Source organism: Chrysochloris asiatica, unplaced genomic scaffold (assembly GCF_000296735.1).
Source record: "Chrysochloris asiatica unplaced genomic scaffold, ChrAsi1.0 scaffold00128, whole genome shotgun sequence".
Classification (NCBI taxonomy): domain Eukaryota; kingdom Metazoa; phylum Chordata; class Mammalia; order Afrosoricida; family Chrysochloridae; genus Chrysochloris; species Chrysochloris asiatica.
In genome coordinates, this window is record NW_006408646.1 from 7144405 (window position 1) to 7156142 (window position 11738).

An 11738-nucleotide genomic window follows, 5' to 3' on the forward strand; every position below is an offset into this window, starting at 1 on the left:
AAGTCCAAGCGTTACAAAGGAAGACTACTCCCTAGTGTTCTTTTGGTTATAAGCTTTATGGAAGTAGATCACTAGGCCGCCTTGTCATGAAGCCACTGGGTGAGTTTGAACTGCCAACCTTTGTCAGGAGTTGTAGATCAACTTGATGACAGCTAACATTACAAATGGCCTCTACCACTCAAGCTCCTTCAAACAGTACAGAACTTCTTCCCTTAGAATCATCTCCAACCCCACTCTTAGCCCCCACCCTCTGATTCACACACACACACACACTGCTAGCTCAGTGGGACCCACCGTGTAGCCTCGTCGTTAGATGTTCCCCATCCTCCCTTTCCACTGGGAAGGATTCACTTTGGTGACTCATTCTTGTTTGATGAATATACCTGGGGAATGTTTCATACTGACAGATGGTTTTTATTTATTCGATGTCACATTTAAAATATTTATTAAAACTCTATACAGAATTGCTGGGAGTTGAACCCGACTCCATGGCACTTCATAACAACAAACAGCAATTTTTATACTGAAGGAATACTTTTTGTTTTGTTTTAAGAGAAAAACACAAATTGATAAAGGATCTGCTCTTCGTTTGCTCTCTAGAGTTTATAAATGTGGAGACGGGGCTGGAGGTCTCTGCCTGACTGTCTCTGCCTGAGTGTCCAGCCAAGTGGGGCTGTGCTGGGAAAGGGCAGGAGGTGGGAAGAGGGTGTCTCTACCGGGTGAGGGTGCTGTTGGGGGTGGGGATAGGGGTGGGCAGAGCGTGGGTGCAGGAAGAACCATCGAAGTAGGTGGTGTCCAGATTATGGGGTGCTGCCAAGGAAAGGGACAGCTGCTCAAAAGTGGGGGGATTATTTGACATCTTATAAGTAACCAGCTCAGTCACACCCAGCCCTCACTGCACTCTTACAATAACCCCATGACTCATCATCCCTACATTATAGAGAGGGAAACTGAGGCTCAGGGAGATGAGACAACTTGCCTTGGGTCACCTAGGGCTACCATATTAGCTCTAAATCTCACTCTTATCTGACTACATGGAACTTTTGACATTTAGAAGAAACCAGCTGTCGAGACCTCTGTCTTCAAGAATGGACCACTGACCACCATTGATGGCCAAGAGAACAGTTGAGAATGTGTTCAGGAAGGTTCAGGGCCCTGTTCAGAATCAGACAGGACGCTGGGGCCAGAGCCAGAGCTTTTCCACTGGGCTCTTCTGAGCCTGAACAGCCCTCCTGCAGAGACACTTCCTCCCTCCTAACTTGCCTCACAAAGACTCCCTTTACTGCAACCTCTTCCCATCTTCCTGGGACCCCTTTCTTTGGAGGAACAAGATAAGTTGAGACTGGCTGGCTATAAACATAGGGGCTCTGGAGTGGTCCCAAATGTCTCCCCTGTGCGCTGCTCTAGAGATCTCTAGTCATGATCCATTTGGGGGATCTGAGCAGATTTTCTGAGAGTTTTGTTCGTGAATGATTTGTGTCAGGCCACAGGTCCAGATTCCAAAGATGAATAGGACAGTGCCTTCTAGACGTCCAGAGGCCAGCAGGGGAGGCTGAGTGTGATGGAAGAGGCACACATAAGGTGGGGAGGAGGGAGCTGCGCTCTAGGGGCCAGGAGGGAGGTGGTCCTCTTTGATCTCCGTACAATGAAAGACTTGACAGAGGCCCTGCAGAACATAGTTCACAAGACGACAGAGTCAGCCTTGCCTGGAAGCTGATTATTGTTCTTCTTGTTGTTGTTGTTGTTGTTAAGTGCCATCAAATCAGTTTTGACTTAAATAAACCCTGAATAGGGATTTCAAGGAGTGGCTAGTGGGTTTGAACCTCCAACCTTGTGGTTAGCAGTCCAGTGCTTATCCTAGGATTGCAATACCAGGATTGGATTAGAAATTCACAATCTTACGACCCCGCCTCCTTACTCCAAACCCAAACCTGTTGCCATCAAGTTGAATCTGACTCATGAAGATTTCATGTGTGTCAGAGTAGAACTGTGCTCCATAGGGGTTTCCAGCGACTGAGTTTTCCAAAGTAGATCATCAAACATTTCTTCCGAGGTGCCTTTGGGTGGACTCAAACCTCCAACCTTTCAGCTTTTGTTAAGTGCTGTCTGGTTGGGCTGACTCATAGCAACCCTGTATAGAGTTTCCAAGGAGTGGCTGGTGAGTTTGAACCACCAAACCTTTCAACTAAGAGGCAAGTATTTTAACCAATTGTACCACCCAAGGACTCAGTCTGCCCCCAGTCCTTCTGAACAAGAGCTGGCCTTTTGGTGAAGTCCCAGGGATTCGAGTGCACCCTGAAGTCTGAGAAGTGCCACCCCGCAGCCCCTTCCTCTCATTCCTCACCAGTCTAGGACTTTCCCTAAATGCAAATCACCAAGGGCAGTGCAGGCAGCTGCTTGGGAGGGGAGAAGCTGCTGGACAAGGCCCAGAGTCTGACCCTTAGCTATTTTTTACTCCTTGTCCCCATGTTCATTCAACTCCAGTGTCTCAGCCCCTCCTGGCCCTGCTTTGTGAAAGAAAATTTACTAGGAAACTGGTGGTGGTGGTGGTGGTGTGCTCTAACCCTTAGAGACCGTGGATAGGGTTTCAAAGTCTAAATCTTTACAAAAGCAGAAAATCTCATCTTTCTTCCACAGAGTGGCTTGTAGATTTGAACTGCTGACCTTGCAGTTAGCAGCTCAACTCATAATCCATTACGAGTCCCAGGTTCCTTCTACTAGGGAACTAGAGAAAATGAAACAAACACCAAGGCCAGAAGGGAGGGAATGACAGACCCCAGGTGCCAGCCAGTGAGACTCAAAGGTAACCCACCACTCTGTCCCCAAGTTATTACACTTACTCCTATCTGGAGAATTCTCTGATTCCTGAGCAAAGGGTAAGAGTTCTGTTTTCTGGTCTCTGTTGGATCAATGAGAACAAAGGACTGGAATGCAGTAACTGGGTGATCCTACTAACCAGAAATGAGAACACTCACTCAGAAGGAGAAGGGAGCACTACCAGGGTGCCCAGGTCCTTGCCTTGGCTTTGCCCCACCCACCCCATCCTGTGATCATAAGTAGCTGACCCTCACAGGTGATCTCAGCTCTCATATCTGCACAATTGTGAGAGTGATACTGAAGGAACCTGAGCAGGGAGACAAGACTTCTCCCAGGAGACGGACCTGACACACCCACCAGAAGAGAAGATAGACAAAGTCACATGAATCTCCGGAACCTGCACCTTCTAGCAGGGAAAGGATCCTGTGCCTGCAGGATTCTAGCAGTTTTGACCCAAGGATAGGCCAAGCTGATGGTGAAGGAGAACAGGACCATCCTTCTAGCTAATTCCTCCTCTGCCTCAGGTGTCCTGATTCCAGGCCAGGAGAGACCTGACAGAGAGGCCTCCTGTCCATTCTGTACCATGGATGGCTTCTGGAAAGCTTGTAAGCTTTTAAGTCCCCAGACACTACAATATGCACTAAGAAGTAAAACAGAAACACTGCACAAATTCTTCGACCAATTAACTGGGATGTCCCATGAAAGCAAAACCGAAACTCTCAAAGCAAGGAATCAAATCCAATGAGATGTTTGGTTATACATAAGCAACCATAATAATGATTTTTGTGTGTGTGTGTATGTGTCATCGTTGTAAATGTATCTATCACAACATCTACCTGTTCATGAATAAATGGAAGACAGACTTTTAAGACTGAAGATAAATCTCTCAATACAAATTTGCTAGAGAAATAAATAATCACTAAAAAGAACAGAGTAGATGTGGAATAAAGAAAGCCTAAGAATTGTGTGAGACACCATCAAGAGGAGTAATGTAGATGTGACTGGACTTCCAGAACAGGAAGAAACTTTTAAAAAAAAAATCACAGAGAAAATTGTCAGAGAGTTGTTAGAAGAAAATATCCTTAACATCGTGAAAGATCAGAAGGTATGTATTCAAGAAGTTGAATGAAATCCAAACACTATAGACCCCAAGAGATAATCATCAAGGTGTATCATAATTATACTGTCTAAAACCAAACAGCGGCATCATTGCTGGTGTCAGCTGGATCTTGGCCGGAAGCAGAGAATATCAGAAAGTTGTTTACCTTGCTTTATTGACTATGCAAAGGTTTTTGACTGTGTGGATCATGACAAGCTATAGACAACATTGAGGAGAATGAGTATTCTGGAACACTTAATTGTACTCATGAGGAACCTGTGCATAGACCAAAATGCAGTCATTCAAACAGACTAAGAGGATACTAAATATTTTAACTGGAGTCCTGGTGTGGTGCTGCGCCAGACTTCAAAGCCATTTGAACTGCAAGGTCAGCAGTTCAAACTCACCAGCTGCTCCTCGGAAACCCTTTATAGGGTTGCTATGAGTTGGAACCAACTCGACAGCACTTAACAACAACAACAATAGTCACTCAATCTGTATGCTGAGCAAATAATCTGAGAATCTGGATTATATGAATAAGAATGTGGCATCAGGATTGAAAGAAGGCTGATTAACAATCTGCAGATGATACATTTTGTTTGCTGAAAGTCAAGAGGACGTCAGATACTTACTGATGAAGATCAAAGATGCAGTCTTTGGTATGGGCTGCACCTCAAAGTAAAGAAAACAAAAATCCTCACTACTGGAGAAATAAATAACATCATGATCAATGGAGAAAAGATTGAAGTTGTCAAAGACTTTGATCCACCATCAATGCTCGTGTAAGAAGCAGTCAAGAAATCAAACAACATATTGCATTATATAAATCTGTTGCACAAGAACTCTTTAAGGTGTTCAAGAGCAAAGGTGTCAGCCTGAGGACTAAAGTGTGCCTGACCCAAGCCATGGTATTTTAAAAAACCTCATATGCATGTAAAAGTTGGGAAATGAATAAGGAAGACCATAGAGGAATTGATGCATTTGAGTTATGGTATTGGAGAAGAACATTAAGGGTACTATGGACTGCCAGAAGAACAAACTAAGAAGTACAACCAGAATGCTCCATTGAAGCCAAGATGGTCAGACTTCGTTTCTCAAACTTTGGACATGTTATCAGGAGGGACCAGTCCCTGAAGAAGGATATCATGCTTGGTAAAGTGGAGGAAAAGTGAAAAACAGGGAAACTCCCAACGAGATAGATTGGCACAGTGGCAGCAGCAATAGGCTCAAGCGTAGCAGCTATGGTGAGTTTGGCACAGGACCAAGTAGTGTTTTGTTCTGTTGTACAATATAGGTCTGACTTGGCAGCACCTTACAACAACAAATCCAAAGACAAGGAAAGAATCCTGAAAGTAGCTTGGGAAAAACAAAAAGTTACCTATAAAACTAAGCTCTTATTTCTTGGCAGAAATAACGTAGGCAAGAAGACAATGGGATGACACACATAAAACTCTGAAAGAAAAAAAAATTGCCAACCAAGAATTATATACCTGGTAAAATTATCCCTCAAATACAATGGCAAAAATTAGGACATATCCAGATAAACAAAAATCAAAGGAATCTGTTTGCGAAATATTAAAAGGAGCTCTTTGAACATACTGCCAACAATGACAGACAACAATTTGAAATTAGTACACATGGCAACACCACACAGAAGTCAGCCCAAATGTGGTGTTGTTGTTAGGTGGTGTCAAGTCAGCTCTGACTCACATCAACCCTATGCACAACAGAGCAAAACACTGTCCAGTGCTACGCCCTCCTCACAATTATTGTTACATTTGAGCCCATTGCTGCTGCTACTGTGCCAGTCCATCTTGTTGGAGGACTTCCTCTTTTTCACTGACCCTCTACTTTACCAAACATGATATCCTTTTCCAGGTACTGGTCCTTCTTGATAACATGTCCAAAGTATGAGAGACAAAGTCTCACTATTCTGACTTCTAAGGAGCATTCTGGTTGTACTTTTTCCAACACAGATTGGTTTGTTCTTCTGGCAGTGTATGGTACTTTTAATATTCTTCTCCAACACCACAACTCAAATGTACCAATCTTCTACTGCCTTCCTTATTCATTTTCCAACTTTCACATGCATATGATATGATTGAAAATACCATGGTGACTTTCAGCAAGATGACAGACTAAGCAGACATTCTATATGGACTCTTCAAAACAGATAGGAGCGAACAAATGAAAAAGACACAGATGAAAATTCTGGAACCTTGAACTTTAGAGGAAAGATTAGAGAAATGGACTGAGTGATTGTTGGGAGAAGTTGAGCATGGATGGCAAGAGAGGGAGACTAATTGGTGAATGGTAAGCCACAGTGGCACAACCATCTTATGAGCAATTTTGGCAACAGAGAGAGGCCTGGAAGAGTTCACACAGGCAACTAGAAAGATACGTTTCCTTCTTGTTCCCAAGCTCCCCTGGTGACCAGAGCTAGCTCCCACCCTCATCCACCCCCAGCACAGACCCTGCTATCCAGGAGTTGGGATTCACATGGTTGGGAGCCACTCCAGTGTGAGGTGGGGGCCAGCTGCTTCACTCTGGATTCAGGCAGCCACACCAGCATTTAACTATTTACTCTGCCCCCAGCTACCCTGTGGTCCTAACAGATACTGAAACTAGCTCCATCAAGGGCCCTTCACAAACTACTTCTATGCTGAGTGCCCTGAACATAGATAACACTGAGGTCAGTAGGAATTCCACCAATGGCCAGGAACTCTGGTGTCACATCCCTCCCACACCAACCTCGTGAGCTCCTTGACTTGCAGGAGTCCTCCAGAGTTTTCTCCTTTTCAGGCCCAACAGTTGTACTGTTTTTGTTTTTTCCCTTTTGTTGTTTCATTGTTTTTGTTTGTTTACTCTTTCTCTTCCTGCTTCCTTCCTTTGAATTTTATGTTGTCTATCTCTGCTTTCCACTGCTATTTTCAGTGACTAAATCTTCAGAAACAATCCATCTCTCCTTCTTCCTAGTCTGTCTTAGTCTGGAAGCTCATTTAAAAGCTGTTCACCATGGATGACCCTGCTGGTATTTAAAATACCAGTGGCATAGCTTCCTGAATCACAACAACACTCAAGCCATCACAGTACAGCAAACTGACAGACAAGTGGAAGAAATTTTGAAGACAGACACCTGGCCAACTGATTAGAAGAGATACATATTTGTGCCCATTCCAAAGAGAGGTGACCCAACGGAATGTGAAAATCATCAGCCATTATCATTAATAGTACATACAAGGAAAATTTACTAAAGATAATTTAAAAATTACATTGACAGAGCTGCCAGAGGTTCAAGCCAGATTCAGACAAGGATGTGGAACGAGGGATATCTTTATAGTTACTATATTCTTTTTTCTGGTTACTGCCTGTTTTCATTTCTTTTCTCTCTTTATTATTTTTTCTTTTAATTGTTGATTCCTTATTTGTTTTTCTGTTTTGTTTTTTTTCTGGTTTGTTTTCTTGTAGGAGGAGGGAAGTGGGAGGAATTTTCTCTTTCCCACCCAATAGGAGACAGCAACCATGTCCATACAGTCCAGCTATAACCATACCACCTGCAGCACAACCCATTGAGCAAGAATCACTACCAGTTCCCGTACCACTTGAATTGTTTCCTATGCGATATCTATCTTGTTTGATTGCTCCTGTAGCATTTCCCTGACTTCTTCTTTATTTTCCTCCACCCCTCTGCAAAGCATTTGGATTCGTCTCCATATGATTCTTCTGAATTCCTTCTCAGGCAGATTCAAAGCCTGCTCTTTTTCTAATTGGAAGTCCATGTCTGCCTCCAGCTCATTTGTCTCAGTTACTCTTTTCTGTGTCTGGACATGTGCTGAGTTCTTTTGTTATTTTTTTTCTTGGACATTTTCAATAGTTAGATGTGTTTTCAGTGATTAAATGAATGTGTATTGCTGTATTGTTAAATTTACTGAATGTCTCCTGGAGGACATGATCTGGAGATAGGCTTCCCCTTTCATGTCTCTTATTACTCAGTTGCTAGCTATCTTTGCAGGTGTTGGCTATCTGTGTAATGCATAGCAGCTGGTATTGGCTCCTGTCTGGATGGTGGGATATTATGGGGTATGCTTGTAGCTTTGCTATAGGGCCACAATTGCTGTCTCTTCTTTGGCAATGTAGAAAGAGAAAGCTCCCATCCCAAGGAAAAAAGTGAGACCAAAAGGACAAAAATAGAAACAATACAACAGCAGAGACAAAACCATAGTAGACTGTCCAGTAGCCTTTGCTGTGCAGGTCAGTGTGCTGTGCACAGTAGAAACCTCCAGCAGTGGGTGGGAGTGTCCACTTGCTCAGTACCCGCCCCCTCTAGTCACCACCATGGAGGTGTGCAGATAGATATTGAGAAAAGAATGGAAGAAAGATTGCTCACAATTTTTATCTCTGAATGTCAGTTAGGTATCTGTGTATGCACAGTGTAGTTCTCAAAATGACTGTGTCCTTGTATATAGTAGTTGGTGCTGGCTCTTGCCTTTTATGTTGAGGTTTTACAGGGTGCAAATATGGTTTGGCTATATGGCCAGACCTGGTGTCTCTTGTTAGGTAAGGCAGGAATAAAGGCTCCTGCCCAAGTAGGAGAATCAACTTTAGGGCTAAGTCCCAGAGTCAGATGTCATAAGAAGCAGCCAAAGGATTAGCTTGTGGGACCACTGGGACTTTCAGGGATTTCCTCTTTGCACCACGGGAAAATTGTACCTTGTGGACGCAATACTGTACCCTTTGGAGGTGTACTCCCACCTGCCTGAAGGTGCCCAGGCTGGACAAAGAGGGTGCAACAGGGGAGAGGAGAAAAGAAAAGTGAAAAAAAGTCATCACACCTCTTTTTCCACAAGTTGCTCCATGGTGCTGTATCAGCCTGGCTGTGGCCCAGCCCTCTGATCTCCACCCGGGCTCTGGGCCGCAGGGAGCATCCCGGTTGATTCCAAAATCTCTGCTTATTCCTGCCACAGTCAGATTTATCCACTAGTGGGCACTGAAAACTGATGCTCCCCACTTTATATTAGATCTAAAGCTCTGGAACTGTTCTGGCAAAACACCTTCTCTGTTTTTTTCATGCCTCTGCCAAGAAGCCTCTGCTGACTGTCTCTGCTTCTCCTGGCCCCCAAGCCATTGTCCTGTACCACTTGATCAATGTTAAACAGCAGCGAATACAAGTCATCCTAAACTGAGGTACACAAATGGCAAAGAAGAATGGTGTACACACTTCCATTCTTTAGCTACACCCACAGGAGACCGTCAGTGAGAGTCTAAGAACACATCAACATACAATCACCAATTAAATATAAATACAACAACCCCACAATGCCCTGGAGACACCAGAAAATTTTAGCTTACATGAAGAAACAAGAGAGAATGGCTCAAACAAATGACCAAGATATAGATACAGAAAACATTTCTGAGGAAGAAAAGATAATGGAAGTAGCTGGAAAAGAATTCAAAGGAATGATCCTTCAAAGGACTGATAGAAAAAACTCAAGAAACCAAGGAGACCACAGAAAAAAACTTTAGAAGAATTCTGGAAAACACTACAAGAACAAACAAACAAAATATTTTGAAACAATACAAAACAAACAAAAAATATGAAACAATACAAAACCTGCAATCAGAAATCCAGAAGATTACAATCTCAGAAATGGAAAATACATTAAAGGGAAAAGGAGTAGATCTGAAACAATGGAAGCTCAAATTAATGAGCTTGAAGATAAATCTCTTAATACAAGTATGCTACAAGAACAATAAAATTTTAAAAAGCATGAAAAAATCTGAAGTATGTGGGACACAATGTGGGACACTATGAGCGGAACAACTTGCTGGTGATCAGAATTCCATAATAGGAAGGACAATAAAAAGCACAGAGAAAATTGTCAAAGAGTTGTTGGAAAGAACTCCCTTAATTTCATGAAAGATGAAAAGATAAGCATACAAGAAGCTGAACAAACCTCAAACTAGATAGATTCCAGAAGAAAATCACCAAGAGATATCATAATCAAACTTTCCAAAACCACAGACAAGAAAAGAATCCTGAGTGAAGCTTAGGAAAAACAAAAAATTACCTACAAAGGAGAACCAATGAAAATGAAGCTCTGATATCTCAGCAGAAACTATGCAGGCAAGAAAGCAATGAGATTACACATACAAAACTCTGAAAGAGAAAAATTGCCAACCATGAATCATATACCCAGCAAAGCTGTCCCTTAAATACAACAGTGAAAGAAGTGACTGACTTACAAGCTTTCAAGAGGGAGCCTAGATCCAGAGGGCATGAAGGAAGGTAAAATCACCACTGAGTAGTATCCAATCTGTCTGGGTTGAGCTGATGAAAGGAGATGAGGATAGGACTCTAGTGATACAATAGTGAATAATTGCTATCAGTACTGACTGTGAGAGTTACAGATGTAAAGGTAAATGTTTTGCAGCAAAAGGAGGGGAGTGATTGACTTTGCAGTCTAGGAACGGAGGTCCCTGGGACCATCAAGGGAGAAGAGCAGAGTATGGGACCCTACCCAGAGAAATAGTGATGCTAGAGATGGAGGCAGAGACGATGATGTGGAGAGATGGAGTGGCTGGGGACTCTAGACCCAGAGAGGGAGAGAGGCTATGCTGACGACTAGAGGGCAGGCTTGCAGGGTATACCCTTTGATTATTTGATGATGCATGGAGGGGATTGAAATCAGAGCAATGAAATGATATATGATAGGATGAATGTAAAGCTAACGTTCTTCCATGTAAACTATCACATAATTCACAATAAAACATTTTTTAAAAAATGGCAGTGAAATGATGACATTTCCTGATAAACAGAAATTAAAGGAATTTGTAATGACCAGGCCAACTTTACAAAAAAAGTACTAAAGGGTGTTCTTTGGACTGAGAACTAGCAATAGCAGATAACAACCTGAGATTACCATACAGAACAAAACCACCCAGAATCCAAACCAGATATTCACATATTTAAAGTAAAACAAATCTGTAAGACTGAAAATAGATAGTGATATCAATTTATAATGAAGTCAGCTACAGAGCAAAAAGAGGGAATAATGTAGATCGAGAACTTCCAAATGGCAAAAAAGTTAAGTAGATTTCAAGATTAAACAGACTGTTTTAAATAGGAAAAAATATAATAAAGAGTAACCACAAGAAAATCAATGCACCTTTATATGAAAATGAAAAAGAGGAAAATCAGAAAGATTTAGTAAACATTAACACAACAGAAAAGAAAACCCACAAAAAATTGAACTCAATGTAGAAAACTATGTGGAACAAAGAAACCAGCAGCTCCACATAAAAAAACACACAGCAATCAATTCACACCTATCAATAATTATACTGAATATAAATATATTTAATGTACCAGTCAAGAGACATAGAGAGCAGACTGGGTAAGAAAACAGGATCCTTCAATAGACTGTCTATAAGAGACACATCAAAAAGAGAGACAGCCTAAATCCCCATCAACAGAAGAATGGTTAATCAAACTTTAGTACATACACACAGTGGAAAACTATACAACATTAAAGAAGAGTAATGATGAATCTGCAAAACACCTCATAACATGGATGAATCTGGAGAACATTATGCTATGTGCAATTAGTTAATCACAAAAAGACAAATATTGAGAATAAACAAGATGGCAGACGGGGTAGAAGTGCAGTAAGGAGCAACATCAGCAACAACACAGAATACAGGACCAAACAGACTCAGGGGATGGTGCCAGAACTCTGAACCACATATAAAGGAATATTTAGAAGGTTGGAAGACTTACAGCTAGGGGAATTTGTAGCAGAAGCAAGAAATCTATTGCTTTCTA

At 42.1% G+C, this 11738-nt stretch overlaps 1 pseudogene; it reads right to left on the reverse strand.

Annotated features, from left to right (window-relative positions):
• Positions 1–712: 712 nt before the first annotated feature.
• Positions 713–11738, reverse strand: part of LOC102831766 — a 39844-nt pseudogene continuing 28818 nt past the window's right edge.